Here is a 20974-nt window from a genome sequence, read left to right on the forward strand (position 1 = left end):
TGTATATATAATATGCATTTATTCCTTCAAAAATGTCTCCCCAAAGATAGTATATCATGTAAAGGAGATGTAAAAGTAAACTCGTGGGCGAGTTACTCTTGACACATTTTGAAATATTTATGATTCTTCCAAGTAAAGTAAAAAATTTTAAACTTGTGTTTTAGATATGTAACCATTTTAAGATACTGATCCAGATAAACAAGCAGGATTGAGTTCTGTAGTATCTTTATTATCTATATCTCTACAAAACATTAGATTTTAAAGTCTTAATCATAATTTTTCATTTCTTTCCCTCTATCAATGTTTTGGAGGTTTTTTAAATTATTATATCTCCTTTATCAATACAAAAATTCATCTCATACAATTCTGCATCCCAGATCTTCTCCATCAGATTCTGAATAAACCACTGGCTTGAAAGAGCCAGGAAAGCAGGAGTGAGCAGGAAAACACTAGTGATAACCTAATGCCTAACGATCACAAGCTGCATTACCATGTTATGCAGTTACCTAGTTGGTGTCCTGAGATCACTATTCCTTGTGGATATGAGGGCAGGATTCTTTATACCAGCAAGGTGTTCTTGGAACACAGTCAGGTGAACTGCTCTCTCTTCACACTATCCACTGGATATAGGTTCAGACCCTGTAGATGAAGGGTTTGGCTTCCCAAGACCACCCTTCAAAGACAGGTTCCAATATGTAGGTGTTTGGGTACTTGTGCTTCTATCCATCAGCTATAGACTGGACATTCTCCCAGACTTTCTCCTCAGGTTTTAGTTATTTTCTAAAATTATTCCCAGTAGTCAATAAACCTATTTACTAAGCCATCAGTTTGTTCCAAAGGATATTAAAGGATATGAGTCCTCAAGTAGATAGAAGAAATGCCAAGGACAAGGTATGGGGAAAATGTACGGAGCTTCATTGCCTGCTCTGGGCTTGCTATTCTACCCCAAATCTTCATTCTTCAACAGCCAGGAAGCTTCTCTCCTCCTTTTTCGACCTTGATGTAAGCAAGGCTGATTAACTTATGCACTATTAGCGGTTAAACTCAGCCTTCAGCTCTTCTCCCCTCTTTGGAGGTCAGAGGGTGAAGGGCCTAGAAAAAGTCCAGGCTTGGTTCATGTTAATTTTCCTGGCATACAAACTTTCATCTTTAGGTGCTTCCCAAAGTTACATTCAACAACAAAGAAGAGGGCATCTTTAACAACCTCAGTATGTGGGACATTAGAAGGCAGCAATAAGCTGTAAAGCTAGAACTCTGGATGAGGAATGTATTATAAATGGCAATTTTGCAAGTCCCCCAGTCTCACATGCCCTTCACTCCATCTTGTGGAGCATGGATACTTCTGGGCTAAAGTACCAGGGATATGAAGGGATGGGTATTCGAGCATTGTATAACTGAGATTTAAACCTGAAAACTTTGTAACTTTGTAACTTTCCACAATAAAAAATTAAAAAAAAAAAATAAAAAAATAAAGTACCAGGGATAGAGCAGGAAGGGTAGATAATGAAAGTGTAAGAAGTTTGCCATAAAGGGAGAACAATGGCTTGTTGAGAAGGTCTTTGTTTTTCCCTTACATATTACTAATGATCTTTAATAGGTTATCTAGTCATGTGATTTAAACATGAAATATCAGAATATTCAGTAATCATTCTGTTTCCCTGTATCTTATACCTAACTTCTCGAATTCACTGGCAGTTCACTGACTTTTGCAATAATATGCATTTTATTAGATAAAGGCAGCATTCCTTACCTCTCATTTTATAGAGTGTTTAAAAAATATTCTTGATGATGATCATGCTTTTACTTTCTTCTAGCTACACTTGTATGGGGTTAGAGTGATGGTGCAGCGGTCAGGGTGCTGATCTTGCACACAGTTGGCACCCACATAGTCTCCAAGCCCTTCCAGGAATGATTCCTCAGTACAGAGCCAGGAGTAAACCCTGGAAATCATCAGGTGTGCCCTCCCAAACAGAAAAATAACCATACTGGTACTATAAATCATATTAACATAATTCTGAATATTATCCAATCCCCTTGTCATTTATTCCTTAATGTGTTGTTGGAGTCAATAAAACTGCTATGGTATGTAGAATTTCACTAGTAAGTTAGGAAAAAGTTTTCCTTGGTTTTTGGTACACTCTTTATTGTACATATATCATAATCAGAATTTTGAATTGTTTTATTGTTTATCTCTAGATTGGTAATTTCCACAAGTTTTCAACCACTTGTTCATGGATGGCTGCTAGCCTGCATGCATAAATAGAATGAAAAATCCCTGGTTTACATAATTTTGTGATCATATTTATATTTAAGATTTGGTGGGCTTTTCCTGTGGAAGCATTTTGAACTAACCATTTTTTTTCAGGACTAAAAGAGATCCTTTGGGTAGATTTATTAAATCTATGGAAATTAGACAATTTACAAGATTTGTATAGGAGCCCTCCCTAATGGTGTTTGGAGAGGGGTCACTTCTAGCAGTGCTTGTGGTGTCCAGCCTGTTGGTCTCGGGGTATCACCCAGCCATGCTAGGGACCAGGTAGTACTGGGAATCAAACTCAGAGCCTCTCACATACCTCACACCTCTCCATCTTTTTTTAACTGAAAGTGAAATGGGGGTGCAAGCTGGGATTCACAAATTTGAGACTCTCATTCGTGACTGTGCAACTGAACAGGCTGTTCTTTGCAGTATGACTTGTCGTAGTGAATCATCCCGTTGTTGATTCTCCTTTGCTTCTATGAATTAAAGTAGGTCAGCTCACTGCGATTCCCACCTCCAACCTTGTGGGCATGGTCGCCTTGGAATGGGTCTCATTACTTTAGAAAATGGTTTTGTTTCTGGTTTTTTTTTTTCATTATTTTCTGAGACCCACTGTGTTCCTAGAGTAGAAACCTCCTCTTGGCTCTTCTCCAGATTTTTCCATGAAGATCTTAAATGAACTTGATTGTTTTTGTCATTCCTTTCAAATATTTTCAAGTTTCTTTTCTAGTTTTCTCCAAAATTGAAACCTGCCTCAGGGTGATTTTCAAAAGAAAGAGAATGAGAAACTACCAAGCTACACAACCAAGTGTGTCAAAAAATATCCCTTAGTGATCTTCAGGTAGCAGTACTACTTTGATCAGTTCACTTTTCCTTGGAGTGTAACCTTCAGTTTGGAAGGATCAAGAAGGCGTTCATAGCACCGTTCATCTGACCCATTTGGGTTTGGGGTCCTGGGACACTTCACCTTAGGTGTATGAGGCATGTGGCTGCATAATTTCTCTCTTCTCTCCTTCTTCCTGTCTCTCACTCTTTTTTAATTCTTTTTTTTCTTTTTAAATTTTATAAAGTAGTTCACAATATTTGATTACATTTAATATTTGAACACCAATCTCACCACTATTATAATTTCCCACCACTGTATTTAGGATGTTTCCATTCTGAACCCCAACCCCTGCCCCAAAGCAGAACCAAAATAATTTGTTTTGTATTGTTTATTATGAAAAACTGCTGAAAATACTACAAAAAAATTTCCTTAGAGGAAAGAGTGTGAAGATTATTGTATTTCACCCAGGGGCCAAGCCCTTCTATAAGAAATCACTAAAATATTGTTAAAGTTTGAGCCTTGTGTGCATATATATGTATATATAGTATATACATATATATCAGTAAAAAAAATATTTCCCTTTAAGATTGGTTGCCTCCTACTTTAAACCCCATCAAATATTTGAGGTTCTCTTGGAGTATGGGTGGTGTGAATTGTTGCGGCTGCGCAGTCCAGGAATAGGTTCACTCATGGTGAGGCTCAGCCCGAGTGTGTGGAGAATGGCCGTGAGTGTCTATCTCTCCCTCCCTTCCTCCTGCCCTCCCTTCCTCTTCCTTTCCTGTTTTCTTCAGAGTCAACAGATTCTGAAGATCCAAGAAACTGAATTTGATTTACTACTTTTCAAACTCTTAGGAATTCCAAATGTCAAGGGATGAGAAGGGATTGTTGGAGGAGGTCCAGGTGCTTAGCAGCATAGGGTATGTGGTCATAGGGCAGTACATGGTTCTTATGCTTAATCCAGTAGAGGTGGTGACACCCAGCTCTGGTGCCACAGTACTTTATTTTTGTTTTTGGGCCCCAAAACATGGCAGTACTCAGGGGATATTCCTGACTCTGCTCAGGATTAACCCCTGGCGGTGCTTGGGGACCCATATGCAGTACCAGGGATTTAAACTGGGGTTAGCTGCATGCAAGAAGAGAGCCTTACCTGCTGCACTATCGTCCCAGCCTGACTCAGTACTACTTTCTTTTCTTTCTATGGTATAAACTATTACAATATTATTGTTTTCCCCATACATTGCTGCTAAACTGTGCCCATCATCAGAACCCTCCACCATTATTCCAAGGTACCCTGCCCTTCCATCCAGACCTATGACACAATACTTTATGAGTTCAGAACATGCAACAAAGTTCCAGGAAGACAACATAGACTGAGCAATGAACAAGAACTAGATTCTATTGTTAAGAATAAATAGAAAGTGATAAAAGACAGGCAAGTGATAAAAGACAGGCTTTGAGTTCTTGGGTGTCATTCTCAACAGCTAGCTCCTACAGTAGAGAGGGTTCACTTTATACTTCAAGCCAATTTTTGTCATTTCAGTATGACTATTGGGGGAAGTCTACATTGCAGCATTATAAGCACAAAATACAATTAGTAGTTAAAGGTTGGAGGAGAGTATCATCCCACTCAAGGTGGAAACTTGAGAGATAGCATTAAACATTTCTACTACAGTCAAAATAATCAATTAAAAGTTTTCCCATACAAAATAAAAATCCAATAGCACAAAAGACACATTTTTCAATTAGAATTGTTGTCATGTTTCCTAGCTTAAAACCCTCAGCTTCATGGCCACCACACTTTATACATGTACATACTCATTCAAAAGTCACATACGTCGCCTAAAGAAATGTTAGCAAGTTTGGAAGGTTTGTATGGAAAAAACTAATCGGGTTTGAATGCTGTTTTCAGAATGCCGATTCATTAGGAGTTGATTTATTCTGAAATTAAAATTTTCTGTTATAGCAGAAATTCTCCAAATACAGAATACTTTACATAACAATGGTATTATGAATTTACAGGAGCCCTTCTTGGGGATTCTCAAACAACCAGGCCAGCTATTCAATGCAAGAACCTAAGGATTCAGTGCTGTACTAGTCTGTGGTACAGGAATTCACCCATGCCACTTAATTGGAGGCCTCCAGGACTACACTCAATGATTTTCAGGAGACCATCTGCTCACAGCGACCAAACAGGGATTGGCTGCCTACAAGGCATACACCTTAACCTATGTACCATCTCTCTGGTTCCCGTAATTCTTGAATGTTGGTAGTGGCTTTGCATTTGATATTTCATGAAATGATCTCCTTTGCCTTTCTGTAAGTAATTATTAGCGGGGAGGGGGGGAGGGAAGCCTTTAAAGTTCTGTGGTAGGACTGAAGCATTCTTGAAGTACTAGATTTTCATGGCAGAGAGTGATCTGCCCCAAATTGCTTAGTGATTTGTTTTAGGGAGATAAGTTTGAGTTGGGTATCTCTGAAATGCATTTATATAGCGTATACCTATCCAAGGCCATGTTGAACTTGCCAAAGAGGTGTATTTTATGAAGTGTTGTTGGGCAATAGCCTGCCACCAAGCCTTGCTTGGCACTTCCTAAGTTTTGTGTTGGCATTGTATTCCATTTGGAACATTGTGTGCATACACAGAAGAGCTTAATAAATATTGTATCATAATAAATATTCAAGACATATGCTACTGTTTTATGTAAATTCTATGAAAATCTATTCTGCTTTCACATTCTTCTGTAACTCTTATGCCCACTAATTTGAAGGACATTGGACTTATGAAAGCTTTCAATTTCCTTTCTTTCCAGTTTAAAATTTCTGTATTTTTATCCACCCTTCTCTTCTTTTCTTTCTTGGAAGAAGTTGTTGACATATTTTTCTGTTTGTGTTTGTGAGACCGTTCTCTGCTGACTCTTTGTGTACCTTCATCAATATATCATCGTGTCCTGCTTTCATCCTTTTTCCCCTTGGGAACTTTTCCTGAGTCTATAAACAGGTACATGACTTCTAGATCTCAAAAGACAAACACTGAAAACTTCACTTTTTCCTTTAAGCAAATTTTCTTTATATTTTATATATTCTTATAAATCCATTCCTTATAAATTCTTTAACTCTATTCAAAGAGTAACATCTATGCAATATTCCTCTTTGTTTTATACAGGTTCTTTTAACCTTATGTAATTTACCTCTTTCAGATCTTGTCTTTCATCCTTCTGACCCTGTGTAAGATTGAAAAGTGCTCTTCTTGGACACATGACTGCCCCAATTTTCCAACTCATAATACTGGTCCTTTTTTCTAGCGCCTACCTGCACCGGGTGCATCTGGGCACTGCTTTATTTATTTATTTATTTATTTACTTACTTACTTACTTATTACTGAATGACCATTAGATATACAGCCACAAAGCTGTTCATGGATTTCAGTCATGTTCCAACACCCTTCCCTTCACCAGTGTATGTTTCCCACCACCAATGTGCCTCGTTTCCCTCCAGCCGCACCCTCCCCGCCCCCACCAAAGAGGCTGGGACTTTTCTTCTCTCTCTCACTTTCTGTCTCTCTCTCCCTTTCCCTCTCCCCCCTATCTGTAGTAAACTATAATGCCAAAATGGGCATTATAGTTTACAATACAGATAGGAGACGTTATCATGGCTGTTCCTTTACCTACTCTCAGCATGCAGTTCTTATCCAGAGTGAGCACTTCTAACTACCATTGTCATAGTGGTTTCTTTTCTATCCCAACTACCTTCTTCCTTGGCACTTGAGGCTGGCTCCCAACCATGGATCAATCCCGAGCACTGCAGTTTAAGTCCTTGACTCTTCTCTGCTGAAGCCACCTAGCTCTGCAGTATCAGAGTTTGAATATTTTCTAATCTAACTGTTAATGCCCATTCTTTTTCTTAAGAGCTTTTATACCTTGAGACTTTCTGACCTTTTGCACCTTTGTGTCTCCTGGGAACATCAAAATGGAGCTCACCAACTCATCTTCCAAGTTAGTGGCTTCTGTTCCCAGTCCACTGTTGGCTTCACACTCCTGGTCATTGTGTCACCAGGATCAGCAGTGATTCCTCCTGTTATCACTCCATCATAATAAATATTTTAAAAAGAACAAATTCCTGCTTTAACATTTAATTAGACTTTATTTATTTTTGGACTGGAGCAATAGCACAGTGGTAGGGCGTTTGCCTTGCCGACCAGGTTTTGATTCCTCCATCCCTCTCAGAGAGCCCAGCAAGCTACCGAGAGTATCCTGCCCGCATGGCAGAGCCTGGGAAGCTACCCGTGGTGTATTCGATATGCCAAAAACAGTAATTACAAGTCTCATAATGGAGACGTTACTGATGCCTGCTCGAGCAAATCGATGAACAACGGGATGACAGTGCTATGGTGCTAGTTTATTTTTAGTGAGGCTTATTTATTTTTCTCAACAACGTTAGCAGCTCATAACAATAAAATATTATTTACAATAAAATAAAATTTAATATATGCTATTTTCACATGTGTGTCTCAGTGTGGGACCTGAAACTTTTAGTTCAATATTTCATATACTGACCCATTTTATGTAAATGTTTATTTCCACTAAGTCATATATTCAACAGCTATTAGCTGCTGGCTCAAACTGTCTGCAACTTATTTCTCGCCCATACTTTTGCATTCTACTCTGTTTATAATGTTCTGTCAGAACTTTCTTGTTTTTCTATGTCCATAGCCTTCTATCCTTCATTACCTTTGGTATCTTCTCTGCTATTAGATGCCAGAAAAAAGTTACCTCTGTACCAAACACTCCTTTGATAGTATGAGAAAATAGCTTTAGAATCTTCATAATTATTATGCTGGATGTGTTTAAATCATATCAGGGCTAACTGAATTCTTGGCTTGATGGGAAGTGTCTTCTTTTACCTTACTAACCCATTTATGGGCAATAATAGAAACCCAAAGCATACTTGGACTTGGGAAGTAAGGTGGGAGTTGGTTTCATATAGTGCTGGCAGCTCTTTCTTTGGGTTAAGAATGGTGTTATGGTTTGTATCCCTGAGTACCTTAGCAGCGCTTTTGTCCTGCTCATGTAGAACTCAACTCTTCTGATCAACCATTCTTATCTAAAATACAAAATATTAATCTTAATTTCCAAACTGCAGCACACATCACAGAGAACAAAAATAACCAAAGTTGGCTTGGAAAGGTACACTCATTCACTGCTGCTGGGAATGTCATCTAGTCCAGTTCTTCTAGAAAACACTGTGGACACTTTTCAGAAGGGTAGGAATTGAGCTTCCATGTGATCCAGAAATTCTACTTCTGGGCATCTACCCTAAGTGCCAAAAAACTATTTAGAATAGTCATTTGCACTCCCTTGTCTATTACAGCACTCCTCATAGCCCAAGTGTCCAAGGACATGATTGAATAAAGGAACTATGGTCCATATATACAATGGTCCATATATACTATGGTCCATATATACATATATACTACTTGTCTGTAAGAAAAGGTGAAATCATACAATTCTCTGATATATGGGTGGGTCTGGAGAGTACTTTGCTGAGTGAAGTTAGCCAGAAGGAGAAGAGCAAATACAGAATGATCTCTCTTATACATAGGATATACTAAAACAGGGAAACAGCAACAGAAACTGAGAACTGGTCTTCAGTAGGAAGCATTTGGAGCTTAGAGAAAGGGGTGATAAAATTGTCTGGGAGGGGTAGTATTTTCTATGGAAATACTACCTCCATGGACAATAGTGGAGGCTGTTGAGCTGGAATGTCTTATGCACGAAATACTACCATTAACATTTTTATAAGCTATAGTGTCTAAAATTTAAAAATTAAATAAAAACAACTTTAACATTTTTTAAAAAAAGCTTTCCAGAGACTTTATGTATACTATCTCCTATCTACTTTTACTACATGTAGAGAGGCTTTATTTAAGCTATTTGTATGAAATAGATTAACTGTAATTAGAAGGATCAGAATTTTAAATAGTTTTACTGGTACCAGAGTCGGTGTCTGTCCTTTAACCTGTACTAACTCACCTTTAACATTATGGGACACAGGCTTCTGAATCTCATTGTCTCCACCTGATGCCAAGCCCACTGAGGGATACCCCCATGCCTGCAAAGAGCAGGGCAGACAGACTCTGAAGAGAAAGCATTCATGATAAGGAAGACAGAGGATGTCTAGAAAAAGTTTAACCTAAGTGCTTAAAAAAATACCAGTTTTTGAAAACTTTCCCAAATTACTTCTCAGTTATCATTTCTGCATTTTTTTACTTCCTCCCCACCCTCCTACTACTGCTCCTCCCCCACATATTTGGGCATACCCATAGCTGCTCTGGGGACCTTGCAGTGCCAGGGATTGTACTGGGTTGGCCACATGCAAGGCAAGCACCTTAATCCCTGTACTATCTCTCCAGACCCACTTTTATGCTTCTATATGATATAAAATTCTTAAAGATCCAGTGGGGAAACAAGAGTTCTTTTGCTCATTTTTACTGTTTCTGCCTAAACACCTCTTAATTTCCTTCATATCAGTAGAAACCATCCTAGGCTCTTATGTTTAAAGATATCTGCAGTTACAGGTGATTTGCAGGTCACAATAGGTGTTAGAAAGAGTAAATTATAATTATTATTGGCACCATCAAGTATAATTGACAAAACAAAAACAAAAATGTTATTCCCATTACATGTCTTATACCTTTATAAGATTTACTTATGTGTCAGAACATGACATTGGTAATTTACTGAATAAAGAAGATTCTTATGTTATAAATAAATCATAGAAGTAAATTTCCCTTTGAAATTGAATATATATACATATATATGAGTGTGAAGGTTTATGTATGCTAAAGGCATTTCTAACTTATCTGATAAAGGAAATTCTTAAATTTGAGTATCAGAAAGTCAGCTATCACTTTGGACATTATTAGTAAGTCTGCACATATATAATATGATGGTATTTATGTTAAAATAGGACAATAGTAAACCCAGTGGAAGCCACATTAGAAGCCTTTGTCTTCTGTGAGCTGGCACATCTGCCACTTTTAGTAAACAGCCTATGATATGCATTTTGGGGGTGAAATCTCATTTTTCTTGTTCTGCTGTTACTATGGTTACCATCCTACAGGATCCCTGCACACACCAATAAAAAAGAAACGGAGAAAAATCTCACAGACACAAATTTCAACATTGACATCCCCCAAATATTCAAAACCAGACAGAAGATGTTCTGGGGGTGTCAGCAGTATCAGCCGTTCCTTTCTGCAGAGGGCTGCTGCATACGAGCCATCTGAAGTTTTGGCAAAAATCTGGCACTGATGCTCAGTGTTGCCCATTAATCCCATGTCCAGTGATACCTTGGAAAGTGGTAGATACCTGGAAGGCTCAGCTAGAGAACTGCATGGCTCATTTTGATCATTGTCTGAGCCCCTGAATCAGAGTCCTAATCTGTCATAGCCTGATGCAGGAGACATGTGAGAAATCAGGATCAAAGGCCAGGTTTGGGGACATCAGATTAGCTAGCCAGGGAGATGGGCAGTCAGAGGTGCCCAAGGTCAGAATGGTATTTGTCATGTTTTTTTTCCTAAGGACAATTTTATATTTGATCCTAATTTTCCAATTTCTAAAATGAGGACCAAAAAAAAAGATACTCGCTTTACTGGTTTATTGTGAAGATGAAGTAAAAAATATAATCACAGGGGTATACATTATGAAACCACAGTACCATAAAATGTGTTTTTAATAATTGTGATTATATTTTTACCCTGGTAATAAAATCAACTGTAATAAAATCTACCATAACTAGAAACTAATCCTCACACAGTCCATCACAGACTTGAGCACTGAGGCCTTCTTTGTTATCTTTCTGTTCTGTTTATTCCACTAAATGAGAACTGGGCTTAGAACTTTAAATTTGAATGAGGTTTTTATTCTTATTTGTTGCATTCTCTCATGCCTCACTCTTGGCACATGGAAATTACTTAATAAGACTTTTACCCCCTTGGCAATAAGAACATTTAGAAATGCCAGCTCTTAGAATATAAACAGGTTCACAATCAATTCTAAGCAAAGAGTAGAATATTTAAGTAAACTTAAAAATGGAAAAATACATTCATCTACTCCTTTGTTGAAGAACAGTCCCAAATATGTAGCACTGTAGCACTGTAGCATTATTATCCCATTGTTCATCAATTTGCTTGAGCAGGCACCAATAACATCTCCATTGTGAGAATTGTTACTGTTTTTGGCATATAGAAAACACCACGGGTAGCTTGCCAGGCTCTGCCATGTGGGCAGGATATTCTCCGTAGCTTGCTGGGCTCTTCCAGAGGGACGGAGGAATCGAATCCACTTTGTATCAAGTCATCCTCACCTGTTTCCCTGTTTCCTTGTTTACAAAAGGAATTGCACTTTGCTTGCTCAGCACAGCTCTTACTATAAAACATAAGTCTTTCATATCATGAACTTGAAATATATCTATTTTGTGGGGGAGGTAATAATTTTATTTTTTAAAGTTATATTTTGACTTAAGCACTGTGACTTAAAATCTGTTGATGATAGGGTTTCATGCATACAGTGTTGCCACACCATACCCTCCACCAGTGTAGCCCCCAACTACCCAACCCAGCCCCTCAACCCCTCCCTCTACCATGGTAAACTCGGTTTTATGAATCATTTATGAGACTCTTTTGTCCATTTATCATTTCATTACTATATTTCTTTATATCCAGGCATACAGGAGATTGTCCCTCCTTCTAACTTATTTTATTCACCCCAGTATTCTCCAGATTTATCCGTGTACCAGCAAATTGCACGATTAAAAAAAAAACATTTTAAATGTTATGCCAACCTGCTCTGTTTTGTTCTTTATTACTCCTTTCTTTTAAAGGAAGATACCTGTTAAGTTTGAAATGAAGCATAATCCAGTTCTTATCATTTTACTGACTTTACATCCTATTGTAAGCCCTGGCTGAAAATTTTCCCACCTCCAGACCTTTGGAGAAAACCCTTCCAAACAATGAGAGAATTCTGTGTATCTCTGAAAACTTTCACTGCACCTATTATATCATTAATTAGTGTTTTCCCTTTCCAAGGAGGCCTGGTGACTAGTACTAGATGAATTAGCTCAATCTGTTATGTTAATTGCTTTTTATTGGGAGATTTAAATCATTAAACTAATCATGCATCCATATTTTGAAGCAAGATAATAAAGCACATACAGTTATAATCACATTTAACCTAAAATCTATACAGAACTAAGTAAATTGCTTTTAAGGATTTCATTATTGGAGCCGGAGAGATTGTACAGTAGGCAAGGAACTTGCCTTGCACATGTCAACATGGGTTTGATATCTGGAACCACATATGGTCCCCCCAACCCCAGCCAGGAATAATCCTTGAGTGCACAGTCAGGAGTAATCCCTGAGCACAGCTGGATGTGTCCCCCCAAACACACAGCTGGGTGTGTCCTTTAGGTAGCACTGTCGTCCCATTGTTCATTGATTTGCTCTAGTGGGCACCAGTAATGTCTCCATTGTAAGACTTGTTACTGTATTTGCATATCAAATACTGTTTTGGCATACTGAATAAGCCTGAGTAGCTTTCCAGGCTCTGCCATGCGGTTGGGATACTCTCGGTAGCTTGCCGGGCTCTCCAAGAGGGACAGAGGAATCAAACCCAGGTCGGCTGCATGCAAGGCAAAAGCATGTGCTATACCCGCTGTGCTATCGCTCCAGTCTTTTAGGTAAAATAGAGAATTTTATTACATTTTATCATTCTTCTGCAAGACTGTATATGTTTATTTATTTTAGGTGTCCAATGTTACTTCACATCCCCTATCATGAAAATGACAATATCTCTCCACCATAGACTGTTGAACACTTTCCATCCATTCAACCTACTCATCTGTCTTCTGTGGCCTTATTTCTACAGTCAGGGTTTGTTTTTGTTGAACTTTATCTCTTCCACTGCTTTGCTTTTTAAAAGTTTTTGTTTGTGTTTTGGCTTCTCCCAGCAGTGCTCAAGGCTTACTCCTAGTTTTATACTCAGTTTTATACTCACTTCCAGATCACTTCTGGAAGTGCTTGGGGGAACATATGTGGTGCTGGGAATTGAACTAGGGTCGGCCACATGCAAAACACCTCAACTCCCGTACTCACTCTCCAAACCCCTTAATATATGTGTGAAATTATCCACTATCTGTATTTCTCCTTGTGACTGATTTTATTAGCCTGATCTCAGGCTGTTCTCAGGCTGTTTGTCTGCCTAGAGAAAGTGCTTTATTTTCAATTTGTCTTTGGCATTGTCTCCTTTGCTTGGTACCGGTGGAGCTTTGCTGCTCTATCTCCTTTGTAGAGCATAGCTTATCCTCTAGTGTACCCACATACAGTTTTCTTGGCACGGACATGCATCTTACCTCCTTATCTTTATTGTGAATACATCTCCAATGTCTAAAAACATGCATGCATGCACACACACACTCAGTGTTTATTGATTGAAGAATTTGTTATTTATTATTCTTTGAATAATAATAATTTATTATTCAGCAACAATAAGAATTTATTATTCTTTGGTCAGTACACTTTAATGATGCTCTTCTTTAAGCAACATTCATTTTGCTAATTTAAAAGTTGCAAAGTAAGATAACATATTCAAGTGGTCAACTGAACTGCTTTGTTCAGTATAAATACTTTCTAAATAGTTTATATATTTGCTAATATGATTTAAACAGAAGGTAGACATTTTTACATGTGAAGTTAAGAGTAAGATGTTAAAACCATTGTTATTCCAGCTAAATGGATTTTTTTTACCTGTGGTTTTATTGTTGTGATGTCTAAAACAGAATATATAATCTAATCCCTCCAACATAATGGTGAGTCAGGCTGACAAGCCACTCACCCCTCTTAGGCTCTGGAGACTGTATTTCCAAGTCATATTTTCTTCCAGTTGCCACCATAAAACACTTGAGTTCAAAGCTTCTCTGCCAATAGACTGGTACAGCCTGGACTTGTGTATGTTAAGAGAAATGAAAGAGACTTTTATAGATATTCCATTTGAAAAGAGAGTGGAAAGGAAAGATCGTAACCAAAGAAAATCTCAAAGAAAACCGAATTTATTCCATAGCTCTGTCTAGACTCTGCTATTAAATTAGCTGTGGCGTAGGTGATTTAAGGGTTGTCCTTTTTCTTTTCATTTTATAGTTATAATAACTGGATTTCTAAAAAATAAATTAGATCAATTGTACTGTGCTAGAAATCAAATTAACTGAAAGGAATGTCTAAATAATCAGATTGTGGCCCATTTATTGTAAATGTGTTTGGTCAAAGTAGTGGAAATTAGATTCTTAAAGATACCTATAAGGTGAATGATTTAGTGAAAATAGACATGAATCCTCAAATATTCTCATAAAATTTCTGAGATTTTATGGCTAGTAGAACAATTAAATTAAAATTGTTCCTGTTCAACCGAACTGTAGGTTTGGTCTCTGAACACATTATTTTCTATGTTACAGAAAAATATAGGGCAAAACACTGTTTGCTAAAACATAGTTAAAATTTGTTGTCTAAATTTTTTGAATTTGGATATAAATTCCACTTTTTGCATAAAGCATAGAGAAGAATCACAGCTAAATGCTTCAGTTATAGAAAAATAAAATGCCTACCCACCAAATTTAGAAAAAAAAGAATGGATTTAAATTCTTATTTGAAGTGAAACAAGAGGAGCAGGAGTATAGACATGTGTTTGCCTGTTGGCTCATTCTTCTGACCAATAGATTCTTAGAGAGCTCATGACTCTGTATGTATTATTATTATTTTGTGTTGAAAGACTACAGAAGATGAGGGTGGATCTATGAAGTTATATATTCCATTTGATTCCATCACACACATCATTTTCTTTTTTAAAAAAATTATTGAATCACCGTTAGATAGTTACAAGCTTCCATGTTTGGGTTACAATCACACAATGATCAAACACCCATCCCTCCACCAGTGCACATTCTCCACCACCAATATCCCCAGTATACCCGCCCTTTCCCACCCTCTCCCTGCCTCCATGGCAGACAATATTCCCCATACTCTCTTTTCTTAGGGAGTTTTAAAGTATGTTTCTTTCAAGGAAGGTAAAATACAATTGTGTGATTTAGCTAAGTTGCTTTTCTAGCTTTGTCAACTCAAAGAGTTCCTGTTAACATTAATTTTTCCAATTTCAGAATTGTTAGGGCATAAATAATGTTTATATTGCTTATTCAACTTCTCCATGTTGATTATAGGATGCTTACGGTTGATCACATTTTTCAGACCATTATCTTTCGAATGATGTTAGATACACCTGAGGCCCTAGAAAAAAAGTATTTTTTCCTATTGTTGTTGATAGCAAAAGTCACTTAAAATTACCTGGGAAATAAGAAAAAATGGACACAAAATACTTTTTAATACTTCAGACACTGATCCAGCAATTTGCTTCTAGAAATTTATACTAAAGAGATAAGTTTAAAGACAACTGCAAAAAATAATTACATATATTTGCGAATACTTAATTGCATAAATGATCACCACATGTTTGTTAAAAGAAAAACTGGAAACTATTATATATGAATTCACTATATAAATGATTGGTTAAATAAGTTAAGATGTATCAAATATAGTAGAATGTTATGAAGTTATGTGGGAAAATTCACCTGTAAGGTTTTATTTTTTTTGGAGGAGATGGGGGAGAGGAGACCACACTCAACAGTGCTCAAGGCTTACTTCTGCCTGTGTGCCCAGGGATCTCTCTGATAGGACTCAGGAAACTGTAAGTGGTGCGAGGGATTGAATCCAGGTCGAAAGTGTGCAAGTCCCTTTCGGCTGGAACCGCCAGTGCCCAGTAAATCACCAAAATGACCAACACAAAGGGAAAGCGGAGGGGGACTCGCTATGTGTTCTCTAGACCTTTCAGAAAACATGGAGTTGTTCCTTTGGCCACATACATGCGTCTATACAAGAAAGGTGATATCGTAGACATAAAGGGAATGGGCACAGTTCAAAAAGGAATGCCTCACAAATGTTATCATGGCAAAACTGGAAGAGTCTACAATGTTATCCAGCATACTGTTGGCATTGTCATTAACAAACAAGTCAAGGGCAAGTTTCTTGCCAAGAGAATTAATGTCCGCATTGAGCAAACTAAGCACTGTAAAAGTTGAGACAGCTTCCTGAAATGGGTGAAGGAAAATGATCAAAAAAAGAAGGAAGCCAAAGAGAAAGGGACTTGGGTTCAACTGAAGCGCCAGCCTGCTCCACCCAGAGAAGCCCACTTTGTAAGAAACAACAGAAAGGAACCTGAGCTGCTGGAGCCCATCCCCTATGAATTCATGGCATGAGAAGTGTTTGTTTAAAAATAAAGAGACTCGTGGACCATAAAAAAAAGAAAGTGTGCAAGTCAGGTGCCCTCCTTGTTGTACTTTTACTCCAGGCACATATAATTTAAGTGAAAGGTCAAGTTAAAAATAGGATGCAAGGCTGGAATGATAGTAAAGGGATTCAGGTGCTTGCCTTGCCTGCAGCTGATGACTTGGGTTTGATCCCAGTACCACATAGGGTCACCAGAGCCTGCCAGGAGTGATCCCTGAGCACAGATTCAGGAGTAATCCCTGACTACCCAAGTATATGCCAACATTCCCCATCTCCCTGCAAAAAAAAATGTAGAATAAAAGCTACCATGCTCTGTTTAAAAATAAATACATTTTCGTATAAATGCCTAGACAAGTCAAGCACTAGTAGATTTTAGCTTGCACTTTTGTGTAATTAAAAATAATTTTAGTACTCATCTCTTCATTCACATGTTTTTCAAGATTTTTTATATTTAAACTTATTTATTTTAAATATGAGTGTCTTGCCCACACGCCAGGCTGTCTTCCCCAGGATCCCTTGGAGGGGATGGGCTCCAGCTTCCCTCCCCGCCCCAAGCAGAGCTCCTGGTGGCCGAAGACCACCGGAACCTAGCCACAGCCATGCTCGAGGCCCCTTTCCACAGGTTCGGACAAGCCTCACACATGAAGGTACCGGCAGAGGAACCCAGATGTGTGTTATTCCATCAACGGCCAACATCCGGAAACTTAAAAGCAAGCTTCCACAAGAGCACGGCCACTTTGCGATATCTTAAAACCAACTTCTCCCTCTGGGAGAAAGTAGCAAGCTACTGAGAGTTTCCTGCCCACATGGGACAGCCTAGCAAGCTTCCCATGGTGTATCCACATGCTAACGGCAGTAATAAACCGGATTCATTCCCCTGACCCTGAAAGAGCCTCCAATGTGGCACCATTAGGAAGGCCCAATGAGAGAGCTTCTAAAATCTCAGGGATAGGACGAATGGAGAAGTTACTGAGCCCGCTCCAGAAATCGACAAACAATGGGATACCGTGATCGTGATTTATTTTATAAGAAACATTTGTTGATATGTGCTCTAGGAATTGATTTCCAAATTTCTTAAAGCTTCTATTTTATATTTTCACCATTTCCATACTTAAAAGTTTTTCCTTAAATCCTGCCAACATTTCCTTGCAGTCATATAATCCCATTTGTTTTCATCAGGCTTCTGTTTGTTATAATATTTTGTTTTTATTTAGATTACATTTAAAAATAATTGCTCAGCAGACTTATGTGATCCATCCTCTAGTTAAAGATAGTAATCTAGACACCTGTTCCTAGTTTTTCTCTTCAACCTAACAAAGAGCCCATTCTTTTAATCTTCCTTCATCAGCCTACTTTATATTCCTTTAATCTTAATTTGTTCTTTTCTGAACTTAATTTTTCTCACATAGAATTTAAAATGTAATAATTAAGTTAGAGAAAACTCATAGAAAATATAATAACTATAAGAAAGATATAAGAAAGAAAAATATAAGAATAATCATAGTGAAAGGAATATTCAGAACCTAGACTCCAGAGCATGATGGTTTTCTTGATAAAAATAGTTGTGCATTCATTTTCCATTTATAAACAGCTAATATTTTTAGCTTTTTGCCTTTTGCCATCTTTTCATCTTACTATATTTATTTCAATCTACTGTTTGTTGCTAGATTTTTTGTACTTAATGTTTTATCATTTGTCCTTTAATTCTTTTAATTGTATTCATTTAATGGTAAAATGTCTCAGAAATATTAAGATCATCTTTAGTTCAGTTAGTAGTATTGAAAGTACCCTCTAGCAAAAAAGTACAATCGAAACAACATCTGCACATGTATGTTCATCGCAGCACTGTTTACAATAGCCAGAATCTGGAAAAAACCCGAATGCCCCAGAACGGATGACTGGTTGAGGAAACTTTGGTACATCTATACAATGGAATACTATGCAGCTGTTAGAAAAAAGGAGGTCAAGAATTTTGTAGTTAAGTGGATGGGCATGAAAAGTTTCATGCTGAGTGAAATGAGTCAGAAAGAGAGAGACAGACATAGAAAGATTGCACTCATCTATGGTATATAGAATAACAGAGTGGGAGACTATCACCCAAGAACTGTAGAAATAAGTACCAGGAGGTCGACTCCATGGCTTCGAGGCTGGCCTCACGTTCCGGGGAAAGGTCAACTCAGAGAAGGGATCACCAACTACATTGTAGTCGAAGGCCATGTGGGGGAAGGGAGTTGCGGGCTGAATGAGGGCTAGAGACTGAGCACAGCGGCCACTGAACACCTTTATTGCAAACCACAACAGCTAATTAGAGAGAACAGAAGGGAATGCCTTGCCACAGTGGCAGGGTGGGGTGGGGGGGAGATGGGATTGGGGAGGGTGGGAGGGATGCTGGGTTTACGGGTGGTGGAGAATGGGCACTGGTGAAGGGATGGGTTCCCGAACTTTGTATGAGGGAAGTATAAGCACAAAAGTGTATAAATCTGTAACTGTACCCTCACGGTGATTCTCTAATTAAAAATAAATAAAATTTAAAAAAAAAAAGAAAGTACCCTCTAATTTGAGAATTACATGCAGTTCTGGAAAGTGCATTCCTGATTTTGTATCCTGCATAGAAGTAGTCAATCACCCCAGGACTGACTCTAGTATAAACCATACCACTTGTTTTTCTCATTTTTATTTTTTTATCTTTATGTCCACAGTGCATCATGGCAATAAACATTTCCTGTATTCTTAGTGAGACATAGTGGGTAATAGAATTAGAATATTTGCCAGATTTCAAGATAATTTTCTTGAATATCTTATCCTTTTGTTTTTGCTCTACGATGATATCATAAAGAGAATTGCAATTGGTCTATCATACTTCATACTTCACAAAGCTATTCTGAATGTTTTTAGCTGTCTAGTAATTAGTAAAGAAGCAGTTAGCCTGATGAAAATTATTTTTTTGTTTTCATGGCTGCAAAGTCACACTGCTTATATGTGGGAGGGAGTGCATCAAAGTAAAAACACTTTAACATAATCAGTTGTGCCATAATGCCTGGCACCAGATCCCAAAACCAATATTAAGAGGAGATAAGAAATTAAAGAAATATATTGCTGCTCTGCTTTAAAAGTCCTAAATCTTATCACCAGTAGAATTTATGTCTTCTGACTCCATGATTATATTCAGTCATGAGCAAGGGAAAACATTTTACCTGGGCTGCGTTTATTTTTAAAGCCATCACATTGAAATGAGATATGGAAATGAAAAGCTTTCACATTGCTAGTGTTGAAGAGCAAATTAGAAGGAAATGATGATAATTACAAAGTACAACCTTGCGTTCTCCTGTATATGCCTAAAGGTAATGAGAAAGCAAAGAGTAAAAAGTTGCAACCAGTAAAACTAGAGAACAATTAGCTGTCAGTGAGTTCCAGATGAGAAAACATCATTGATGGCATCAGGTGTCATGGGAAAGATTGAGAATGGATGAATGAGTTTTTTGGTTTGTTTGTTCGTGAGAAAAAAAATTAAAACTCTTTGGGAATCTCACAATTGAATCAGTTATCATATATATATAATATGCTTATGTATCAAGAAAGATAAGCATAAGTTGGGGAATGATTAACTGTAGTAGAAGTCAGTCAAGTATTCAAATATGAATAAATGCAATTAATTGAATTAGTCACTGTTAAAATTACCAAGGCATGCCATCATTGTAATAGAAAGCTAATCTCTCTCAAGTAGATTAATAAAAAGTCTTTAAAAAGTTATTTTTGGCACACAAACGGCTCCTCCGTTCCTAAAAGACCACGATCCCGGAGGCCTACTAACTACTTTCGGCACCTAGCGACTTCTTGCAGAAATGCCTCTAGACTATGAACAGAGCTATGGCCCCATGCCACCCTGGGAGGGGAAAGGTTTTTCTCTCTCGGCCTTTCCTTTCGGTGGTGGCAGTGGCCGCGGTGGCATGGCAACCACCATCTTATAGAGCCTACTAACCAGAAGTACGAGCTTGCAGTGACTGAACTCCTGGCAGAAATTTCTCTGGACTTAATTACTAAATACCAGAAATATGTATTTAATTACTAAAAACCTCATATGTTCTTCATTGTCAGCAATGGAAAACTATCTAATGATGCCTTTCCAGCAGGTCTGACTGTTTGGGGAAAACTCTAAATAATACTAGTGAGTTTTCTGTTGAAATATTGAATGTAATCAAAGTAAAGAGAAAGTAAAGTGAAAATCAGCAGCCACACAGGTGGGATGTGGGGGTTAGGGGGTGGAATGGGTTCTTGGTGGTGGAACATTCACTGGTGAAGGGATGGATGGGTGTTTGATCATTGTATGACTGAGGCTTAAACCTGAAAGCTTTCTCTTTTTCATGGTGATTCAAAAAAATGATAAAAAAATAAAATAAAATAAAAAATTATTCTCCATTTTCAAAGATTGTAGGTATAGAGCAATTATGTGTTATAAAGGTATATTATACATATTTCTTTCTTCAAAGTGAAAACTGGACTTGATTTC

General features: G+C 37.8%; 1 protein-coding gene and 1 pseudogene across 4 annotated transcripts in view; both read left to right on the forward strand.

Moving 5' to 3' along the window:
- LHFPL3 (LHFPL tetraspan subfamily member 3) overlaps window positions 1–20974 on the forward strand; it is a 550996-nt gene that overhangs the window by 143030 nt on the left and 386992 nt on the right. The gene's annotated exons all lie outside the window — the stretch shown is intronic.
- LOC105943486 (60S ribosomal protein L21-like) lies at window positions 15846–16436 on the forward strand (annotated as a pseudogene).

Source organism: Sorex araneus, chromosome 1, assembly GCF_027595985.1.
Source record: "Sorex araneus isolate mSorAra2 chromosome 1, mSorAra2.pri, whole genome shotgun sequence".
Classification (NCBI taxonomy): domain Eukaryota; kingdom Metazoa; phylum Chordata; class Mammalia; order Eulipotyphla; family Soricidae; genus Sorex; species Sorex araneus.